Here is a 21,956-nt window from a genome sequence, read left to right as displayed (position 1 = left end):
GGCTTATTTTTTGTGTCTCGAGCTGACCTTTTTAACATTAAAATTTCTGCGCAGATGCTACGTTTTGATCGATTGTTAATGCATTTTGCGTAAAACTTGCGGCGACCAAAAAAACGTAATTTTGGCGTTTGGAATTTTTTTGCCACTACGCAGTTTACCAATCAGATGAATTGATTTTATATTTTGATCAGGCATTTCTGAACGCGGCGATACCAAATATGTGTATTTTTTTAACCCTTTAATTTTCAATGGGGGGCAAAGGGGGTGATTTGAACTTTTAGGGTTTTTTTGGTTTTTGGTTTTTTTTTTTTAATAATTTACTAGTTCCCCTAGGGGGCTATAGCGATCAGCAATCCGATCGCTCTGAGCTATCTGCTGATTACAGCTATACAGCTGTAAACAGCAGATTCAGTCACTTCCTGCTTCCCTGGCCTCCGGGCCGGGTGAAAATGAAAGTGAAACGTCATAGCTGCAGGGGTCATCACATGACCCTGTGCTACGATGGCAACCACCGAAAGTCACGTGATCACTCAAATGACTTCCGGTGGGGGCAGCAGTAAGTGAAAATCTTCACCGCGTGTATATACATCTCGCTGCCAGACTTTGGCAGCGAGATGTAAGGGGTTAATGTTACGGGTGGAATGCGATTCCACTTGTAACATGTAGGCACACATGTCAGCTGTTGAAAACAGCTGATGTGTGCCGATCAACGCTTTTTTTTTTTTTTTTTTTTTTTTTCTTTATATTCAACTTTTTATAGACTGCTTATATTTACACTGTTCTGTTTTTCTATTTAAATCCTCTGTGCAGTTTTGGCCTTGAGACTCAGTGGTGTCTTAAAGAATTTGTGGTTGTAAACATTAAAGGCATCGGTGATGAGAATTTGGCTCCCTCTTCTGAACTGGCTGAAGACAATTGCCAATTCGTTACCCAATTCCTGAGATGTCTATTGGACTGCTGCCATAATGTTTGCTAACTACAGACGAGCTCTATATAGTGTCTTCTGCATTAGTCTGTCACCAGTTCAAAAAACTGAAATATTTTAGTGTACATACAGTTTTGTCCCCTGATCTCAAGTTTTCTATAAAATAACCATTTTGTGTAATGTGATGGTTGTTGCTCAGCACTATGTCCAAACATCTGCATTGTACAGTAGCACAGTGGATGGGACTTGTTGTGGAAATCTCCACTGTACTTTCCTCTGCGGTATGAGCTGAAGCATGGGTAACTAATACTGCAGAGACATGAGTGTTCTCTGCAGGGGTAACGCAGCAAAGTCTGCAGCGGCCTAAACGGACCATGGGCAGTTGCAGTCACCTGCAGAGAGCATTCATGTATCTGCAGAAGGATGCAGCATTTCCGTATCGTATGCACCCACCCTTAAAGGACACCTAATGTATACTGCTTCCAATATGGCCAGCATGAATCGGATCCTGGCTGTGTGATTAAAGCCATGCATACATTACAGAACTGACCAGAGAACTTGTCTGGCTCTACCACAAGCTGGTCTTCCTGGTGCTGCTGTAGGTAAGTTTCCCTCCTGTACATGGGGAGACCTGTAAAAAAACTTAGAGGTGATGGCCTAAGTGTATTTTCTCAGATACTGGGATTTTTGAAGGTTTGCTGCAGTCATGCAGGAATTCTCAATCTTGGTAGTCAGCCCTACTTAGCCATGTACACTTAGGAGATCTATACTAATAACAATATAGTAATTTTTAAATCTGCTGCAATAATTTGAAATAATGCATGTGTTCTGTCTTGTGTACAGTCCTCAATAGATAAATCTCATTTCATTTTTACAGAATTAAAATAGTGAAGTTAAAAGTATTTGCACATTGATTATGGTTTTCAGCTTCTTAGACACTGCCCTGAGACCTTTCACCTGCAGGCCACTTTCTATATTTTTTTATTTTGTGTAGAGTTGAATGCTATTCGGTGTAAAGAACATTTCAACAGGTTTCATCAGTTCACACTTATCTGCTGCCTAATCCTAGAGTTACATCAGGTGTCTTTCTGCATTATGGAAGTTGTGAAGCCCAATCTGAGGAGAGGGGACCGTGATCTGAGTATCCTACAAAAAGAGCAAGTGGACGTTTAGGTCGGGACTCCCCCATCCCGAAGGGGAATAATGAACCGCTTTCCTTTTACATGTGTTCTGTAGAAACCTAGTGTCATATGTTGTATGGCTCTCCATTTATCCAGAGCTCCATAATTGGGGTTTCCATCTATCTCTCAAAAAAGTGATTTAGGTGACACTCCCAATGGATCCATTCACTAATGAGGCAGCAGAGTTACTCTGAACTCTGTTCTGTGGTGTCCGTCGTCAAGTGTTAATGACCCAGCTTTTGTGTAGTCTAAAAAGATGGATATAGCTGGATCACAGGCCAGATGGGAGTTCAAAGTGACATTTTGCCTCGTATTGAACTTTCTGTTGGGAGTTTTGTCTGACTCGCGTTTCAGAGACTTTCACACAAACATTGGTGTAAACTCTTGACATAAATCGTATACTAAATGTGTGCTGTGCTGCACTACAGTGTTTGGGAGGCAGAATGGACAAATCAACTGCAATTGAAGAATTTGCTTTAGGCCTTGTTCACACACTAAGTTTTTTTTTTTTTTTTTTGCTGAAGACATTTCTTGAAAATGGTTGTAACCTTTCTGCAGACATTCCCCAGCAAAACCTATGGGAAAAACAGCTGTGTGCACACTGCATTTTATTTTTTTTTTTTGCGCAGAATTTCTTGTGAAAAATGTGCATGTCACTATTCTGCAGGTACCTGTGGTTTTTGCCATAGATAATGGTAAAAAACCGCAGGGACCAGCCTGCGGGTAAAATGCATGCGTTTTTGGGGCTTTTTTTTTTTTTTTAACGCAAGTGCGCTAATCTTTCAGACTTGAAATTTCTTGAAAAATCCTTTTTCTAGTGTGAACAGAGCCATCTATCATATTACAGCAATACCAGCTTTAGGCTATGTGCACACTAGACAAGGGATTTTTCTCAAGAAAATTTCTTGAGAAATTTCTGGGAGTTGAAGATTACCGCACCTGTGGTAAAAAAAAAGCGGGAAAAATGCATGCGTTTTTCCGCAGGTTGGTCCCTGCAGTTTTTTATGCTGTAACTGCAATAAATAATATAGATAATAGACAGATAATGGATAGATTAATAGATCAGAAAAAACCTATATAATGTCCCACCTCCCTGCATATTCTAAGCTGGCACCCTTTAGTGACTTTCATGTGGCACTAAAGGGTGCTTAGCCTAAAAATAAATTAAAAAAAAAACAACAAACCATGTGAGGACCTCTATCTTTTGTAGCCAGCTAGGGTAAAGCAAATGGCTGCAGCCTGTAAACCACAGCTGGCTGGAGTGGGACACAGACTGCACGGGCACCCGCCGGAGGTCACACGGAAGCGCTTCTGTGTGGCGTCCAGGGGGTGATGTGTGTTTACTCTGCTCCGCTCCCTCTTCCTTTCCTAATGACATCACTTCCCTGCAAAATGCAGGTAGTGATGAGCATTACCGCAGGTAAAACGCGGCTATACCGAGGGTATACCGCACATCATTTGCTACCCGCAGTATTTCGCGATTATATTACAGTGAATGGAGTGAAATACCACAGGTACTTGCGGAAAAGAAGTGACCTGCTCATTTTCTCAACAAAATTTTCTTAAATTCTGCAGAAAGAATTTTCTTGAGGAAAAAAAACTTAGCGTGCGCACAGCTTTTTTTTTTTTTTTTTTTTTTTTTTCTCTCCCCCCCCCCATAGGTTTTGCGGGGAAATGTCTGCAGAAAGGTTACAAACATGTCTCAAGAAATTTCTGCGGCAAAACCGCGGGTAAAAACGCAGGTGAAAAAACGCAGTGTGCGCACAGGGCCTTAGATCATGTTTTTGTTTTTTAAAATCACTGAATCTTGACAGCAATAGTTTTCTTTATCTGCCAATGGATGTGAGGGTTTGTTTTTTGCAGGATGAGTTGGAGTTTTATTGGTACCATTTTGGGCCACTTTTTTTTTGTATTCTGCTTTTTGTGAGTCAGAATCATGAAGAAATAGCAATGCAGGAATATTGTTTTTATTTGTGCTTCTTACACCATAAACTATTTTATAGAAGAAAGGTTTTTGTATTGAGAGTTATGGTATTTTTTTTGGACCATTTTTCTGTGAGTTTTTCCATTGTTTTATTATTTTTTTTTTTTACGTTGTTTACTGAAGGGTTAACTGGTGTGACCGCTTCATAAATCAGGTTGCTACAGCTTCAGCAATACCAAATGTGGTTTGTTTCTTTTGTTACTTTGTCCCTATATGGCAGGGGTGGGCAATTAATGTTCCCATGGGGCCGCATGAGAAATTGGGATGGTTTTAGAAGACCGGACTAATATAATAAACTCAGTTTTACCCAATACTGTATATACACTAACCCTCCATAAACAGTAAGTTAAACAATACAAAGATTCAATGAAAATATGGAAGCATAAATACTGGCCCTGGTGGCCAGTGGGGAGCATACATAGTGGCCCTAGGGGTGCTGAGGGCACAGGCTGGTATCACTGCAGCAGCAGAGCCGGAGGGCTCCTCTGGCTGCCTTCTCTGAGTTCCCTGTGTGTCTGCTTCTTCTATTGCAGGCACAGGAGGACCTGAGAAGACACAAGTGCTGCTCCCCTGCACTCACACTGCACTGTCCTGCACTCACACTGCACCCCCCTCCTGCAGGCACTCTGCACTCTCCCTGCTGCTACTGATTCACATTATCTCTGGTTTTGAAGTGGCCGTTGTGCAGATTAACCGGTCATGTGAGGATCCTGGATAGAAGGGGCAGGCAAAGGGGCTGTGGCCAACATCAACAGCAGCAGGAGGGGACAAGGAAGGCATCAGAGGAGTGTGTCCAGCATTCAGAGGCGGCGTGGCTAGCAGCATATACGCCATGGAAGGCATCCAGAGGGGCATAACTGGCAGCAAGAGGGGGTGTGACCGGCAGAGTGGGGGGCGTGGCAGCTGCTTATCACTGCACTGCGGGATACATAGCTCCCAACGGTGAGAGCGGGGCTGAGGCATAACATTGTAGTTCAGGCCATGCCTCCAACTCTGAGGTCTGCTATATGGGATATTACCTTTGCTTCTCTGATCACAGCTATGCCACTTTCAGACATCAGTGTTTAATTAGGTACAAGCCACACACATCGGTATGGTCATACATGTGACATATCAGAGAAAACACGGGTCTTTGAAATAAAGATGTTCTATATTCACCTGTATCCAGCACTGTTTTCTTCAGCTCTGATGCCTCCTGCTCCTGATACCCCGGTCATTATATTCATTGATTAGTCACTGCACTGAGGAACTGGAAGCCACAGCACTGACAGGTGAGTATACAGCAAGCAGGGTGTGTGCAGTGACTTCCAGGATGTCATTTGAGTTCCCAATGAACTCTGATGACATACTCACGCTCCAGCGAATGTCACCACAGCGACTTCACTGGTTCATCAGAGTTAATTAGGAACTCTGATAATCTCCTGGATGTCACTGCGCGCGCGCACACTGCTTAATTTCTGAATACTCAGTGGTCACTGGCGATACAGTGATCCTATCCCTGGTGCTGTCCCCGCATTCTCTGGCTTCCAGGTCCTCCGTGAATAATCAATTAATATAATGAGCGGGGGTCAGAAGCAGGAGACCGCAGAGCTGAAGAAAAGAGGGCTGGATACAGGTGAATGTAGAAAATCTTTTTATTTCAATGACTCGTACCGGAGAAGACACGAGTCACACTTTGCACACTGATGTGATATCCATGTGACACCTGTTATAGCAGTGAACAATCTTTGCAGCACTGACAGAAGCACCTGGGATCATGCTCCCGGCATCACCCCAGATGCTTCTCATAGCTTGGTGATCCGGAGACTACTGAGGATCTTGGGTCTACGTGAAAACTGCATTCAGTGAAGAGAAGCTACAGTTACTGAGCTGGAGATGGCAATTGTTAATGATGCTAGTCTATGAGAATAAGAGAAGCTGGAGGCAGAGTTCCATTGCATCTTCTATGGCAGTTGTCACTGATAATTCTAAGTAGATAAAAGAGAAAGGAGTGGGTGGAGCTCTGCCTCTAGCTCCTCCTCCCATCATAGTTTTATCAGTAACAACTGTCATCTCCTATCTCCGTGATGGGAAAGTCTTCCCTGAATACAGACGGTTGTTTTTTTTTTTTTTCTTGTGTTCTAATTTCAATGGATGATAAATAGACATGTGCAGTTTTAAAAGTGTGGGGTCTCTTAATTTGATGCATGGCTGGGGGCAGTAGCTGTATGCTTTCTGTGCTGGGTATCATAATATGGGGGGAGACCATCACATCAATGTGTTTTTTTTAAATTTATTATGTATTATAGTGCCATTTATTCCATGGCGCTTTACAAGTGAAAGAGGGTATACGTACAACAATCATCAACAGTACAAAACAGACTGGTATAGGAGGAGAGAGCACCCTACCCACGAGGGCTCACAGTTTACAGGAAATGGGTGATGGTACAATAGGTGAGGACAGAGCTGGTTGTGCAGTGGTGCACTGGACTGAGGGTTATTGTAGGTTGTAGGCTTGTTGAAAGAGATGGGTCTTGAGGTTCCTCTTGAAGCTTTCCATGGTAGGGGAGAGTCTGATATGCTGAGGTAGAGCGTTCCAGAGTATGGGGGAGGCACGGGAGAAATCTTGTACGTGATTGTGGGAAGAGGAGATAAGAGAGGAGTAGATAAGGAGATCTTGTGAGGATCTGAGGTTGCATGCATGTAGGTACCGGGAGATTAGGTCACAGATGTAGGGAGGAGACAGGTTGTGGATGGCTTTGTATGTCATGGTTCATGTTTTAAACTGGAGTCGTTGGGCGATGGGAAGCCAGTGAATGGATTGGCAGAGTGGCGAGGCTGGGGAATAGCGAGGGTAGAGGTGGATTAGGCGGGCCACAGAATTTAGGATAGATTGGAGGGGTGCAAGAGTGTTGGAAGGGAGGCCAGAGAGCAGGAGGTTGCAGTAGTTGAGACGGGAGATGATGAGGGCATGCACTAGTGTTTTTGCTGATTCTTGGTTAAGGAAAGCACAGATCCAGGAGATATTTTTGAGTTGTAGTCTGCATGAGGTGAAGATGGCTTGGATGTGTGGCTTGAAGAACAGAGCAGAGTCGCGGGTTACTCCAAGGCAACGAGCTTGTGAGACTGGGGAGAGTGAGCAACCATCAAGTTTGATGGAAAGGCTTGTTGGAGGAGATGAGTGAGGAGGAGAAAAGACAATGAACTCTGTTTTGTCCATGTTAAGCTTTAGGAATCGCGCAGAGAAGAAGGATGAAGTAGCAGACAGACATTGTGGAATTGTGGTTAGTAGAGAGGTAATGTCAGGTCCAGAGAGGTAGATCTGTGTGTCATCGACATAGAGATGATACTGACAGCTCTATGAGCTGTCCCAGGCCGAAGGTGTAGATGGAGAACAGCAGGGGTCCAAGATCTGAGCCTTGGGGGACACCGACAGATAGGGGGTGAGATGAGGAAGTGGTGTGAGAATGGGAGACGCTGAAAGTACGGTCGGTTAGGTATGAGGAGATCCAAGATAGGGCCAAGTCTGGGATGCCCAGAGATGAGAGAATCTGTAGTAGGAGGGAATGGTCTACTGTGTCGAAGGCAGAGGACAGGTCCAGGAGGAGGATAGAGTAGTGTCGCTTGGCTTTGGCGGTTAGTAGATCATTGGTGACTTTGGTTAGGGCAGTTTCAGTAGAGTGATGTGGTCGGAAGCCAGATTGTAGCTGGTCAAAGAGGGAGCAGGAGGAGAGGTATGAGGACAATTCAAGATGGACATGTTGTTCCAGTAGTTTTGAGGCATGGGGAGAAGGGATATGGGGCGATAGTTTGACACAGAGAATGGATCAAGGGAGGGCTTTTTGAGGATGGGTGTTTATGAAGGCATGTTTAAAGCATGAAGGGAATACACCACCTGTTAGTGATAGATTGAAGAGATGGGTTAGGGCTGGAATGAGGACTGCGGTGATGTTGGGGATGAGGTGCGATGGGAGCGAGTCGAGTGCACAGGTGGTTAGATGTGATCTTGAGAGTAGAGTGGAAAGATTGTTTTCTGTCATGGTGGAGAAGCTGGATTTGGAGGAAGAGGGCTGAGTAGCTGTGATGAGGGGCCGTGGTGATTGTGGGCCAAAGCTTGCTCTGATGTTGTCAATCTTCTGCTTGAAGAAAGAAGCAAAGTCTTCAGCTGAGAGGAGAGGGAGATGGTGCTGGAGGACGGAGGAGAGAATTGAAAGTGTTGAATAGCTGTTTAGGGTTGTGAGAGAGAGGATATGAGGGATGAGAAGTAGATTTGTTTTGCAGCAGTGAGTGTGGACTTGAAGGTGGTGAGGGACTCTTTATATGCAATGAAGTGCTCAGTGGAATGAGACTTCTTCCATCTGCGCTCAGCAATTCTGGAAGCCCGTCTCGGTTCTTTAGTCTGACTCGTGTGCCAGGGTTGCCTGTTGATTGTGTGGGTTTTGGTGTGTGTGAGGAGGGCAGGTGATTCGAGAGCTGCAGAGATTGTAGTGTTGTATAAAGTTGCATCTGCATCGTGTAAAAATACAATGTCTGTGAGAGGGAGAAGGCATTGAGAAAGTGCGTGTAAATGAAGGTCTTTGATATTTCTGCGAGGGTGTGAAAGTTTGTGGAGGGGGGAGTTGTGTACTTGGAGAAGAGAGGGAAGAGAATGTGAGTAGGTTGTGGTCAGACAGGGGGAGAGGTGAGTTAGAGAGGTTAGATAGGGAATAGAGGCGACTGAAGATGAGATCCAGCGTGTGGCCATCTTTGTGAGTAGCTGCAGAAGACCATTAGGGGAGGCTGAAGGAGGAAGTGAGTGTTAGAAGGTTGGAGACTGATGAGTGGGAAGTGTCAATGGGGATGTTAAAATCACCCATGATGATGGTGGGGATGTCGGTGTAAAGGAAGTGTAGTAGCCAGGTGGTGAAATGGTCAAAAAAAGGCAGTGGCTGGCCCTGAAGGGCGGTAAATGACAGCCAGTTGAAGGTTGGAGGGGGGCGTAGATGCGTACGGAGCGCACCTCAAAAGATGGGAGATTAACAGAGGGTGGTAGTGGAATTGGTGTAAAGGAGCATTGTCCGACAGGAGCAAACCAACTCCTCCACCATGCTTGTTACTGGGGCGGGAGGTGTGAGGAGGTTGAGACCGCCATAAGAAAGTGCAGCAGGAGAGGCTGTGTTAGAGGGGGTGAGCCAGGTTTCAGTGATGGCGAGGAAGGAAAGTTTATTAGTGATGAAAAGATCATGAATGTAGGATAGTTGCAGACAAAGCGAGCGGTCCATAGAGCTTCTGTTAGTGGGACTGGGGGGGTGGGGGCTGGGTGGATGGGTATGAGGTTAGAGAGGTTGCGAAAATTTGTGATAGGTTGTGGATGAGGGTTTGAAGTGACAATAGGGATGTGGTGAGGAGGACCAGGGTTAGGAGAGATATCTCCGTCAGTGAGGAGAAGCAGTGAGCGTGTTAGTAGGTGGGAGCAGGAGAGGCTATGAGATGGCCGTATTTATCTGGAGACCCTGGGTGAAATGTGGAGGAAAATATCTGAGCAGAAGGTGAGATGGGTGGGGAGGATGGTGGGAGAGATGAAAAGTTCATTACTGGGTTTAGGGATCAGAGGGGGCAGTAGAAAGTGAAGTATTATAGGGGTGAAAGTGAAGTGGTGACCACAAAGATGCATGTTTTTGTTCCAAAAAAAACCACCCACTTGGCATGTTGTGTTTTTTAACACCGCGTTTTTGCCCAGTGCATTTTAAGTCAAAACTATTGACTGGAAGCGCTCAAACGCTGGCAAAAACATAGAAAAAATTGACATGCTGCATCTTTGTGGTCACTACAAAGACACAGCCAAAAAAAATGCAACGAGGGCACAGCAAAACTGAAATCTCATTAACTTTATTGGAAGGAAATGCACCCAAAAAACGTGGCAAGATAACGCAGCTTGCGCACAAGGCCTAAAGATCCTTTATCGTATGCTAATGAGCAGAGGGACTAGTCGCAAGGGTATTACTTACCTTGGCTAGTCGGCCCCCTTAGCATGTAAACATGCCCCTGTGGGCATGCTAGCATGCTAATGCACAGCATCAGAGGCATGGTCGCACTCACCACTCTGCTGCAACTACACCCGATGCTGGATTTCGTCTCAGTGCGCGTAACTGGAAGTCTGGGGACTGATCGTGCGCACTGAGCCGAAAACCAGTGATGGCATCAGAGAGGTGAGAGTGATCATGCCTGTGACGCTGCACATTCATTGGCATGTTAGCACACCCACAGGGGCATACTAACATGCCAAGGGGGCCGACTAGCCAGGGAACCAATGCCCTTGAGACTAGTCCCTGCGCTCATTAGCATATTATAAAGGATCTTTATAAATACTTTTCTAAAGATCCCTTTATCTTTGCTACTAGATGCAGGGATATGCACCGCTCTGGGTGCAAATTGCACCTGACAGGTTTCCTTTTAATGGTTGTGTATGCACTCTGCAGTACGGTTCTCATTGACAGCCATGTTAATAAAGAGTAATGCTGCCATCTTGTGGTTATAACATGGTATTGTAGTTTACAAGATTCTATATGATTTAATGGTGATTAATTTTTAGTTAGTTTTGTTGCTACACTTAACACTTTTTAATTAACCTATATGTACCCAAATTATTTTGTGCATAGGCATTTGTCACTTTATTAATACTCGTCTTATATTCATGTGCCATGGAGATTTGATTACATTTGTTCTTCAGTTTAGATTGTGTTATAATTGACGGTCTGGCAGAACATTTTTTTTTTTTTTACTTTATTTTATTTTCCATTTCCTTAGGTCCCTTATTGTATATTATTGCTGTGTGTATGTGTGTGTATATATATATATATATATATATATATATATATTATATTATATTATATTATTGATCTCAATAAACTTTACCTTATTTATTCCAAGGTTTAGCGCTTTTCCTTAGAGGATGTATTATTATCTCCTAATTTTGTTCAAAACATGTGAATATAGCCTATAGATGCATCCAAGTGGTATTAGGAAAATACAATCCTATATTAAATGCCATATGCTCACTGACCAGACCTCACCACTGTTTAAGCCCAGTAGTTTAAAGTATATACAGTATATGCAGTGCAACCCCATGGCCAATCATAATAGTAGTAGTCAATGTAATGTATTAGCTTAACATTAAGTTGCAAAGCACCTCAGTGAGTCCAGGTGATGCGTACTGCCACCCCGATGCATGTTTCACCTTGCTTTTGGTTAATTTACTGTGTCACTTCTCTTGTGGGCCACTTTTTTTAATTCCCCAAGTTTGAATCTCCATCATGAAATTTACCAATAAAGGTTTATATTTGAATTTTTTGATTAGTTCACTTCTTTGGGTCTGTGATATTACCCACTCTCGGACTGGGTTGTTACAACTGCTATTTTAAAGTGCAACCACATAGGCTTTATGATTTATTCTGGACTATTACTATAATTCACAAGCACTATCCTGGTCTATTTAAAAAGAACCAGTCTTGCGCATCCTGGGACAAGGAGAAAGTGTAGGGGTAGTAAGGTGAAGGAGTCTGGAGGTCAGCAGGACAAAAACAATAAAGCCACCATTTTGTGCGGCTGCAAACAGTTCATTGTCTAGCTCTGTGTTGGAATTGATTGTTGTGGACTGTTTAGTTGCTATAGATAGGCAGCATATAATTTATGTAATGTGTGACCCCGCTCCCTCTACTTATGTGTAAGCGGTGGTGTAATGTGAAAGGCATTAGCTACACGTCTGTGGGGTGTATCACACATGAGCAATAGCTAAATGGCCCTGGGGTGTATCATGAATGATGGCACTAGGTAGGTATATAGCTCTGGGGGTATCATGATGGCTTAAGGTACATGGCTTTGTGTGGTATTACATACAGGGCTCAGGGATATCACAGGATAACATTAGATAAATGGCTCTGGGGGTATCACAGCTAATAGGCATTAGATACAGTGCTCTGAGGGGGTATCTCATAATGGCTTAGGAACAGAGCTATGCTATATCAGTGAAAATGTCTACTGAGGCTTACATGATACAGTAGAGCTGAGTCCGTGTTCTGAGCACAACAGCGTGATGATTACATTGCTGTACTCTGAACATTACGGTATTAGCTGCGCGGACGGGTGATCAGCAGTCTGGTATCGTACTACTCACATCAGGCTGCTGATCACCGCCGATACCTCATTCCGGACTTCCACTTTTGCTTGCACTCTAGACGGGGAAATTGGATCTTGCAGTTTAGCAGTTGGTTTAAAAAAAAAAAAAAAGTGGCGCCGATCTCCCACAGCTCAGAGGTGGACAGCCCATGAGATGTGCCCAGGTCACAGCTAGAGGCAGCACAATGATACTGACCGCAGTCCCCTATGTCGAATGACTGCCATATTTGAGGTGTGTAACTGTCATGTTCAGGCACATACCAGAAATTGAAAATAACCTCTCAGTGGCTGCAGAAAAAAAAAATACCCCTCTAAAAACACGACATTAAAAGTAACATTATATAACTAATACAAAAATAAATAAAAATCACACAGTGGGCCGGTCAGCAAGAAAAGTATCCTCAGATCAGCAGTGCACCAGAAAACGCAATTTTGTCCCTTATTAATCCTCAAAAATATAAATCACAGCACCATCCCATTAAAGAACTTTTCTCATGTTTAGATTCTCACTCATAGGAAAGTTCATAGCTATCTTGGTTCTTAGGCCGGTGTCCCACTTGCGATTGCCTCTCGTGTATCTTGCGCGAGTTTCGCGGTGCATCAACTGTCACGGACTCACACGTTCCTCACAGGAGCGGGTCGGTTGCATGCATCTCTATGCAGCTGAGACGTTCCTGTGAGGAGAGTGTGAGTCCGTGCCGGGTGATGCACCACGAGACTTGCACGAGATATACACAAGGCAATCATAAGTGTGACACCGGCTTACAGAAAAATCCACACATAAAGTGCTTTGGAGACTCATGGACAATACACTCACCCACCTCTTGTTTTGTTATCTGGTAAGTCAGTCGGCAATTCATTAAGGTACTTATATTTGAATTTTGGTGTGAAACTACTTAAGTCATAATATTTTTGTGTAATTGCGAACTTGCACAAAATCTTGCTACATTCGACATTTACTCACCACATCCAGCCAGATTTGGGCTGGATGCAGTGTGGCCAAGCTCATCTGCCAAATAAGTTATAACACACTAGTTGCGAAACTAGCTCAATGTAGCTATTACAGGCCTTAACTGGCGTATGTATCTGATGGTGGTGCATGCTGGACCACGGATGCTCCACTTAACCTATTAAGAACCCAGGCCATATACTGTGTGTGTGAGTCTGTATGTGTATATGTATGTACAGTGCCTACAAGAAGTATTCAACCCCCTGCAGATTTAGCAGGTTTACACATTCGGAATTAACTTAGCATTGTGACATTTGGACTGTAGATCAGCCTGGAAGTGTGAAATGCACTGCAGAAAAAAAGAATGTTATTTCTTTTTTATTTTTTTTTTTTAAATTGAGAAAAGTTTATTCAGAGGGTCATTTATTATTCAACCCCTCAAACCACCAGAATTCTGTTTGGTTCCCCTAAAGTATTAAGAAGTATTTCGGGCACAAAGAACAATGAGCTTCACATGTTTGGATTAATTATCTCTTTTTCCAGCCTTTTCTGACTAATTAAGACCCTCCCCAAACTTGTGAACAGCACTCATACATGGTCAACATGGGAAAGACAAAGGAGCATTCCAAGGCCTTCAGAGACAAGATCGTTGAGGGTCACAAGGCTGGCAAGGGGTAAAAAACCCTTTCCAAGGAGTTGGGCCTACCTGTCTCCACTGTTGGGAGCATCATCCGGAAGTGGAAGGCTTATGGAACTACTGTTAGCCTTCCACGGCCTGGACAGCCTTTGAAAGTTTCCTCCCGTGCCGAGGCCAGGCTTGTCCGAAGAGTCAAGGCTAACCCAAGGACAACAAGGAAGGAGCTCCGGGAAGATCTCATGGCAGTGGGGACATTGGTTTCAGTCAATACCATAAGTAACGTACTCCACCACAATGGTCTCCGTTCCAGACGAGCCCGTAAGGTACCTTTACTTTCAAAGCGTCATGTCAAGGCTCGTCTACAGTTTGCTCATGATCACTTGGAGGACTCTGAGACAGACTGGTTCAAGGTTCTCTGGTCTGATGAGACCAAGATCGAGATCTTTGGTGCCAACCACACACGTGACGTTTGGAGACTGGATGGCACTGCATACGACCCCAAGAATACCATCCCTACAGTCAAGCATGGTGGTGGCAGCATCATGCTGTGGGGCTGTTTCTCAGCCAAGGGGCCTGGCCATCTGGTCCGCATCCATGGGAAGATGGATAGCATGGCCTACCTGGAGATTTTAGCCAAGAACCTCCGCTCCTCCATCAAGGATCTTAAGATGGGTCGTCATTTCATCTTCCAACAAGACAACGACCCAAAGCACACAGCCAAGAAAACCAAGGCCTGGTTCAAGAGGGAAAAAATCAAGGTGTTGCAGTGGCCTAGTCAGTCTCCTGACCTTAACCCAATTGAAAACTTGTGGAAGGAGCTCAAGATTAAAGTCCACATGAGACACCCAAAGAACCTAGATAACTTGGAGAAGATCTGCATGGAGGAGTGGGCCAAGATAACTCCAGAGACCTGTGCCGGCCTGATCAGGTCTTATAAAAGACGATTATTAGCTGTAATTGCAAACAAGGGTTATTCCACAAAATATTAAACCTAGGGGTTGAATAATAATTGACCCATACTTTTATGTTGAAAATTTATTAAAATTTAACTGAGCAACATAACTTGTTGGTTTGTAAGCTTTTTGCATCTTATCAAACCTCCTAAATCTGCAGGGGGTTGAATACTACTTGTAGGCACTGTATATATATATATATATATATATATATATATACACCGTACAGACCAAACGTTTGGACACACCACACCTTTTCATTCAAAGAGTTTTCTTTATTTTCATGACTCTGAAAATTGTAGATTCACATTGAAGGCATCAAAACTATGAATTAAAATATGTGGAATGAAATACTTAAAAAAAAAAAAAAGTGTGAAACAACTGAAAATATGTCTTATATTCTAGGTTCTTCAAAGTAGCCACCTTTTGCTTTGATTTACTGCTTTGCACACTCTTGGCATTCTCTTGATGAGCTTCAAGAGGTAGTCACCGGAAATGGTTTTCCAACAGTCTTGAAGGAGTTCCCAGAGATGCTTAGCACTTGTTGGCCCTTTTGCCTTCACTCTGCGGTCCAGCTCACCCGAAACCATCTCGATTGGGTTCAGGTCTGGTGACTGTGGAGACCAGGTCATCTGGCGTAGCACCTCATCACTCTCCTTCTTAGTCAAATAGCCCTTACACAGCCTGGAGGTGTGTTTGAGGTCATTGTCCTGTTGAAAAATAAATGATGGTCCAACTAAACGCAAACAGGATGGAATAGTATGACGCTGCAAGATGCGGTGGTAGCCATGCTGGTTCAGTATGCCTTCAATTTTGAATAAATCCCCAACAGTGTCACCAGCAAAGCACCCCCACACCATCACACCTCCTCCTCCATGCTTCACGGTTGGAACCAGGCAGGTAGAGTCCATCCGTTCACCTTTTCTACAAAGACAGTGGTTGGATGCAAAGATCTCAAATTTGGAATCATCAGACCAAAGCACAGATTTCCACTGATCTAATGTCCATTCCTTGTGTTCTTTAGCCCAAACAAGTCTCTTCTGCTTGTTGCCTGTCCTTAGCAGTGGTTTCCTAGCAGCTATTTTACCATGAAGGCCTGCTGCACAAAGTCTATATATATATAATATAAATTTTATATATATATATGTCCTAGGTCGCCTCCCTCCCTTTGATGTGGGCTCATGAGTCCACATATTTCCCCTCACATGTCTGCTGATCTGACCACCCATACCTATTAACCCCTTAGATTGTGCTGTCAAAGCAATTGTACAGTGCAGGCATTGAAAATAAACCATAGAATCACTAAGTTCAGAAATGCCCGATCTATCAAAATATAAAATCAATGAGTCTGATCTGTAAAGGGCGTAGCGAGAAAAATAAAAAAAAATCCAGAATTACGTTTTTTTTGTCACCTCAACATTGCGTTAAAATACAATAACAGGTGATTAAAAATCACATCTATTTAAAAATTATATAATTAAGAACGTCAGCTCAAGACGCAAAAAACAAGCCATCATTGAGCCCCAGATCCTGAAAAATGAGAACATTACGGGTCTCGGAAAAGCATAATTCTTTTTTTTTTTTTTTTTTTGACAAATTTCTGATTTTTTTTTTCCACTACTCAGATAAAAGTTAAAATATACATGTTTGGTATCTATGAACTTATACTGACGTGAGGAATCATAATGCTAGGTCAGTTTTACCATATAGTAAACAAGGTAAATAAAAAACCCCCAGACACATGCATTTGCTTTTTCTTGCCTTTTCACCGCAGTTGGAATACTTTTTCCTTTTTTCCAGTACATTATGATTATGGAGCAGAATGAATGATGTCTTTCAAAAGTACAACTTGTCCTGCAAAAAACAAGCCCTCATATGGCAATATTGACAGAAAAATAAAAAAGTTATGGCTCTTGGAATAAGGGGAGGAAAAAATGAAAACAGAAAATCGGGGGGGTGAAGGGGTTAATTATTTTACTTGCATATATCACTCACTTATTTAGCGCTATTAATTCCACTGCACTTTAAAGACATGATCATCACTGTCCCCATTGGGGCTCACAATCTAAATAATGAATTTGGACATATTTCAGAGCTGCAACGTTATTGGAGTATCAAAAAGCACAAGGTGTGCCATACTCAGGGACATGGCCAAGGTAAGGAAGGCTGAAAAACTAAACCTTTGAACAAGAAACATAAGGAAAAACATCAATACTGGGCCAAGAAATATCTTAAGACTGATTTTTCAAAGGTTTTATGGACTGATGAAATGAGAGTGACTCTTGATGTGCCAGATGGATGGGCCAGAGGCTGGATCAATAAAGGGCAGAGAGCTCCACTCTGACTCAAACACCAGCAAGGTGGAGGTGGGTTACTGGTATGGGCTGGTATCATCAAAGATGAACTTGTGGGACCTTTTTGGCTTGAGGATGGAGTGAAGCTCAACTCCCAGACCTACTGCCAGTTTCTGGAAGACAACTTCTTCAAGCAGTAGTATAGGAAGAAGTCGGTATCGTTCGAGAAAAACATGCTTTTCATGCAGGACAATGCTCCATCACATGCACCCAACTACTCTACAGCGTGGCTGGCCAGTAAAGGTCTAAAAGATGAAAAAATAATGACATGGCCCCCTTGTTCACCTGGTCCGAACCCCATAGAGAACCTGTGGTCCCTCATAAAATGTTAGATCTACAGGGAGGGAAAACAGTACACTTCTCAGAACAGTATCTGGGAGGCTGTGGTGGCTGCTGCATACAATGTTAATCGTAAACAGATCAAGCAACTGACAGAATCTATGGCTGGTAGGCTCTTGAGTGTCATCATAAAGAAAGGTGGCTATACTGGTCACTAATTTTTTTGTGTTTTGTTTTTGCATGTCAGAAATGTTTTTATTTCTAAATTTTGTGCAGTTATATTGGTTTACCTGGTAAAAATAAAAAAGTGAGATGGGAATATATTTGGTTTTTATTAAGTTGCCTAATAATTCTGCACATTAATAGTTACCTGCAGAAACAGATATCCTCCTAAGATAGTGAAATCTAAAAAATCCCCACTCCAACTTCCAAAAATATTAAGCTTTGATATTTACGAGTCTTTTGGGTTGGTTGAGAACATAGTTGTTGATCAATAATAAAAAAAATCCTCTAAAATACAACTTGTCTAATAATTCTGCACACGGTGTATTAATATTCTTTAATCCTTACCTGAGCATTATCATTGTCACAATGTCATGTAATGTAATGCCATCTTCCATATCACTTTTTGAATACAAAAAACGTCTCAAATATAAGTTTTAAAAAATAAAAAGTTAATTTTACATGATTATGTTCAAAGTAAATAGATGGTCTAAGCTCTACATAATGTATATAGAGTTAAAGCGGATGTACATTACTGGACAGTCCTTGTTTAAAGGGGTTATTCATTATTTGTAATTTGGGCTAAGAATAGGGATAAGCGAATTGCTCGGTGTTAGTGTGCTCTGTCAGCGTAACGAGCATTTTCATGGTCGGGTGCTCAGTACTCGTTTACAGAGTATAATATAAGTCAATGGGAACTCAAGCATTATTTTCTGGTGGTCCTAAACTTCTTGCATTTAAGGATTATGGAGACCACTGTGCTCTTAGGAACCTTGAGTACTGCAGAAATTCTTTTGTAACCTTGGCCAGATCTGTACCTTGCTACAATTCTGTCTCTGAGCTCCTTCGGCAGTTCCTTTGACCTCATGATTCTCATTTGGTCTGACATGCACTGGGAGCTGTGAGGTCTTATATAACAGGTGTGTGCCTTTCCAAATAAAGTCCTATCAGTTTAAACACAGCTGGATTCCAATGAGGGAGTAGAACCATCTCAAGGAGGATCACAAGGAATCACCATGTGATATATCAGGGTTTTTTTTTAATTTGCAAACATTTCTACATTTCTGTTTTTTATTTTCAAGGTGGGGTGAAAAGTGTACATTAATGAGAAAAAAAACCAACTTTTTTGAATTTACCAAATGGCTGAAATGAAACAAAGAGTGAAAAATGGAAAAGGGTCTGAATACTTTCCGTACTCACTGTAGCTGTTCCTTCCCAGTCTGCTGTGTCAATGGGATGTCACTGCAGTCTCCATGCTGATTGACAGCCAGCTACAGGCTTCGTGAAGCCAGCTGTTAATCAGCATGAACGGCAGAGTCACCCCGACAACAGAGCGGAAGAGAAGGCGCTGCTCTGATGATGTGACGTTAGCGGAAGAATGGAAATCGTCATCAGGAGCAATCCGTAAGGCGGCAGAGAATGGCACTGGGAATAACAGTTCTTAGACCCTTTAACTGCCTGTTAGTTCTTGGCCTCATATATAAAATAATAAAAGCCCTGACCTCTTTAATTACTTCAGGGACCCATAAAAAATAATACACGTGGTTCTATTCCCACAATGTTCATGCTGATTTCTCCGGGGGTCTTGTGACTGCTGTAGTCAATGGCCACCGGTCAGCTGCTGCTCATCCGTATTCCGTCAGAGCGAAAGTGCACTCTGACTAAACAATGAAACTGGTCAGCAGTTACTGATTGTTGCCACGTGACAAGCCTACAATCGCAGCTGGAAGTGAGTATAGATTGTGGCCCTGAATACACATTTCAAAGACAGTTTGGGAGTCAATTTTCAGGTCGGAGGTCATTTTGCATATTGCAGCATTCTAGTTCTAAAAGCCTTAGGGCGGCTTTGCACGTTGCGACATTGCACGTGCGATGTCGATGGGGTCAAATCGAAAGTGACGCACATCCGGCGTCGCAGTCGATATCGCAACGTGTAAATCCTTTTTGATACGATGAACGAGCGCAAAAGCGTCGTTATCGTATCATGGCTGCAGCCTCTGACATTTCCATAATGCCGGTGCAGCAACAGGTGCGATGTTGTTCCTCGCTCCTGCGGCAGCACACATCGCCGTGTGTAAAGCCGCAGGAGCGAGGAACATCACCTTACCTGCCTCCCGGCTGCAATGAGAAGGACGGAGGTGGGCGGGATGTTTACATCCTGCTCATCTCTGCCCCTCCACTTCAATTGGCCGCCTGCCATGTGACGTCGCTGTGACGCCGCACGACCCGCCCCCTTAGGGTCGCCGGCCAGAGGGACGTCGCACGGCAGGTATGTGCGTGTGAAACTTCCGTAGCGATAATAATCGCTACGGCAGCTTTCACTAGATATTGCACGTGCGACGGGGGCGGGACTATCGCTGCAGCATCGGTAACACATTGTTACCGATGTCGCAGCGTGCAAAGCCCGCCTTGGTGTGTGACAAGATGAAAGACTTCCAGTCTCTAGAAAATGTGTGGTTTTAGAATTGCTTAAATATTGAAGGGTACTGGGGGTGACTGAAGTCTATATCTTTCATTACAGGAGACTCCGTATGAGACTGCCAGAGTGTAAGAATATAAAGCTGGATTATCTGTTGAGGAGAGCCATTAGATCAAATACTTAATTAACCTCTGGACATACAGGACTGTGAGAAGTACTGTATGTTCAATGAAATCGATTCTCTATACATAAGCCAGTCTTCAGAGATATCCAAGATGGCCCCCGATGACATCATAAACCCTCCTACGATGACGCCCACCAATCAGCACATGGACTAACACATTGTTCAACCCACTGACCAATGCACACATCCGAGCATGCCCACTGTAGAGCCGACCATGCCCCTTTCCTAGGTTATATAAAGGCATATCCTTGAATATATCTCTCAGTTCTGGGCCATCTCTGATCGAGGAAAGATGAATATCCGACTGTGTGTGTCTGATGTCATTTTTCAAACATGCACTTGATCCAATACCAATTAGAACCAGGAGCAGGCAACGAATGAACTCTGATTAAGTGTTCACCCTAACATATGGGGTGGGTGTTGTCGGGATGTTGGTATTGGCAACTTCAAGAATTTTCTGGGACATATATTGGTACTGTATATACTGCATATGTGATGCCCTGGCCTATCAGGTTGTCACAGGGTATTGTGCAATCTGCCCTTCTGCACAGTATCCACCTCCTCCTTGGTTACGGGTCCCTGACCTTTGGTGTTGCCAAGAACAAGCTAATCAAATTCCTAGAAACACTCTACACCACACCCACCAGACACACCAGTGGCTGACCTGAAGGGAATAGGGTCGCCCACTTGGGGGGTTGGTTAAGGGGAGGTTATTAGTGTCAGGAGCAGATGAGAAGCGAAGTAGCTCTCAAAGTGAGAGGAGGTCAGGAGCTGGGCTCCTTGGTTACTAAGTGGCAGACGTTGGTCTGGGCCTGGTAGGAGCTGGAACCCGGTCACAGGGGATCGTGACAAGGGGCACGGATTGTCGAGGAGGACAGCCGGCGGCTTTGTACCATCACCGGGCAGGGGCCAGGGCACGACTGGGTACGTGGACCCTAGGTCAAGAAGAAGCTTCAAGCGTCTTGACAATGTACCCAAATGTTCTCCACCCGCTCCAAAATCGGGGTACTAGCTCAACGAGGGGGATAGGACTTTCCCACTACATAGCCCAGAAAATCCTAAGTGTGAACACTGAGAGCAAGCTCATCCAGTTAGCCATACTGGTGAGCGGTACCCGATAGTTCTATGCTTGAGGGACCAGTTAGAAGTGAAGTGCTACGGAAAAGGCCACAGGCTAACAAGCAACACCAACGGGCTCCCTCCCTGCTTCAGCGGTGCTAAGAACTTTGGTTTACCACGGTTGTCCGTGTCAGCGTTATTGGACTGAGTGAGTACTAAAGGGATCCCTGACCGTCTCAACGGCACCTCCCTGTCACCAACACCGAGTCCCGGGTCATCCCCCCTACCTGTGGAGGGGTTAAACATCTAGCTGCCCACACCATTGCCACTGAGTACTCCTTATTGCAGCGGGGGTACTACACCTTACCACACACCACTGGTGGCGTCACGAACTGTCCTTACAATCCCCTGTAAATAACCTCCCTTATATACCGAGTGGCCACGCGACCCCCGACCCCCGGGTCCGGAGACCCCTTGAGCCACCGCGGATCCGGATCCGAGCAGCGGCGGCAGGCTGCTGACGCGGGGGCGGCACACATACATGTCCAATGGAATGATATATTTAAAAGCATTGTTAGTCCATTTACCGTGTCCAAAGATACTGTAACAAATCAGGAACATTTCCTTTGTTATACTGTACATATGGTATGAGAAACTGCACTGTAATCGGGTAGGTT

General features: G+C 43.9%; 1 non-coding gene across 1 annotated transcript; it reads left to right on the top strand.

Annotated features, from left to right (window-relative positions):
• Window positions 1-865: 865 nt before the first annotated feature.
• On the top strand, window positions 866-947 carry LOC142297983 (small nucleolar RNA SNORD100). Its single transcript, XR_012752202.1, has one exon. It is a non-coding gene; the product is annotated as a small nucleolar RNA SNORD100 (small nucleolar RNA).
• The last annotated feature ends 21,009 nt before the right edge of the window (window positions 948-21,956 follow it).

The sequence above is a fragment of the Anomaloglossus baeobatrachus genome, chromosome 3 (genome assembly GCF_048569485.1).
Source record: "Anomaloglossus baeobatrachus isolate aAnoBae1 chromosome 3, aAnoBae1.hap1, whole genome shotgun sequence".
Taxonomy (NCBI): domain Eukaryota; kingdom Metazoa; phylum Chordata; class Amphibia; order Anura; family Aromobatidae; genus Anomaloglossus; species Anomaloglossus baeobatrachus.
The sequence above is the reverse complement of the archived record's forward strand: the minus strand, read 5'-3'. Positions and strand labels throughout refer to the sequence as shown.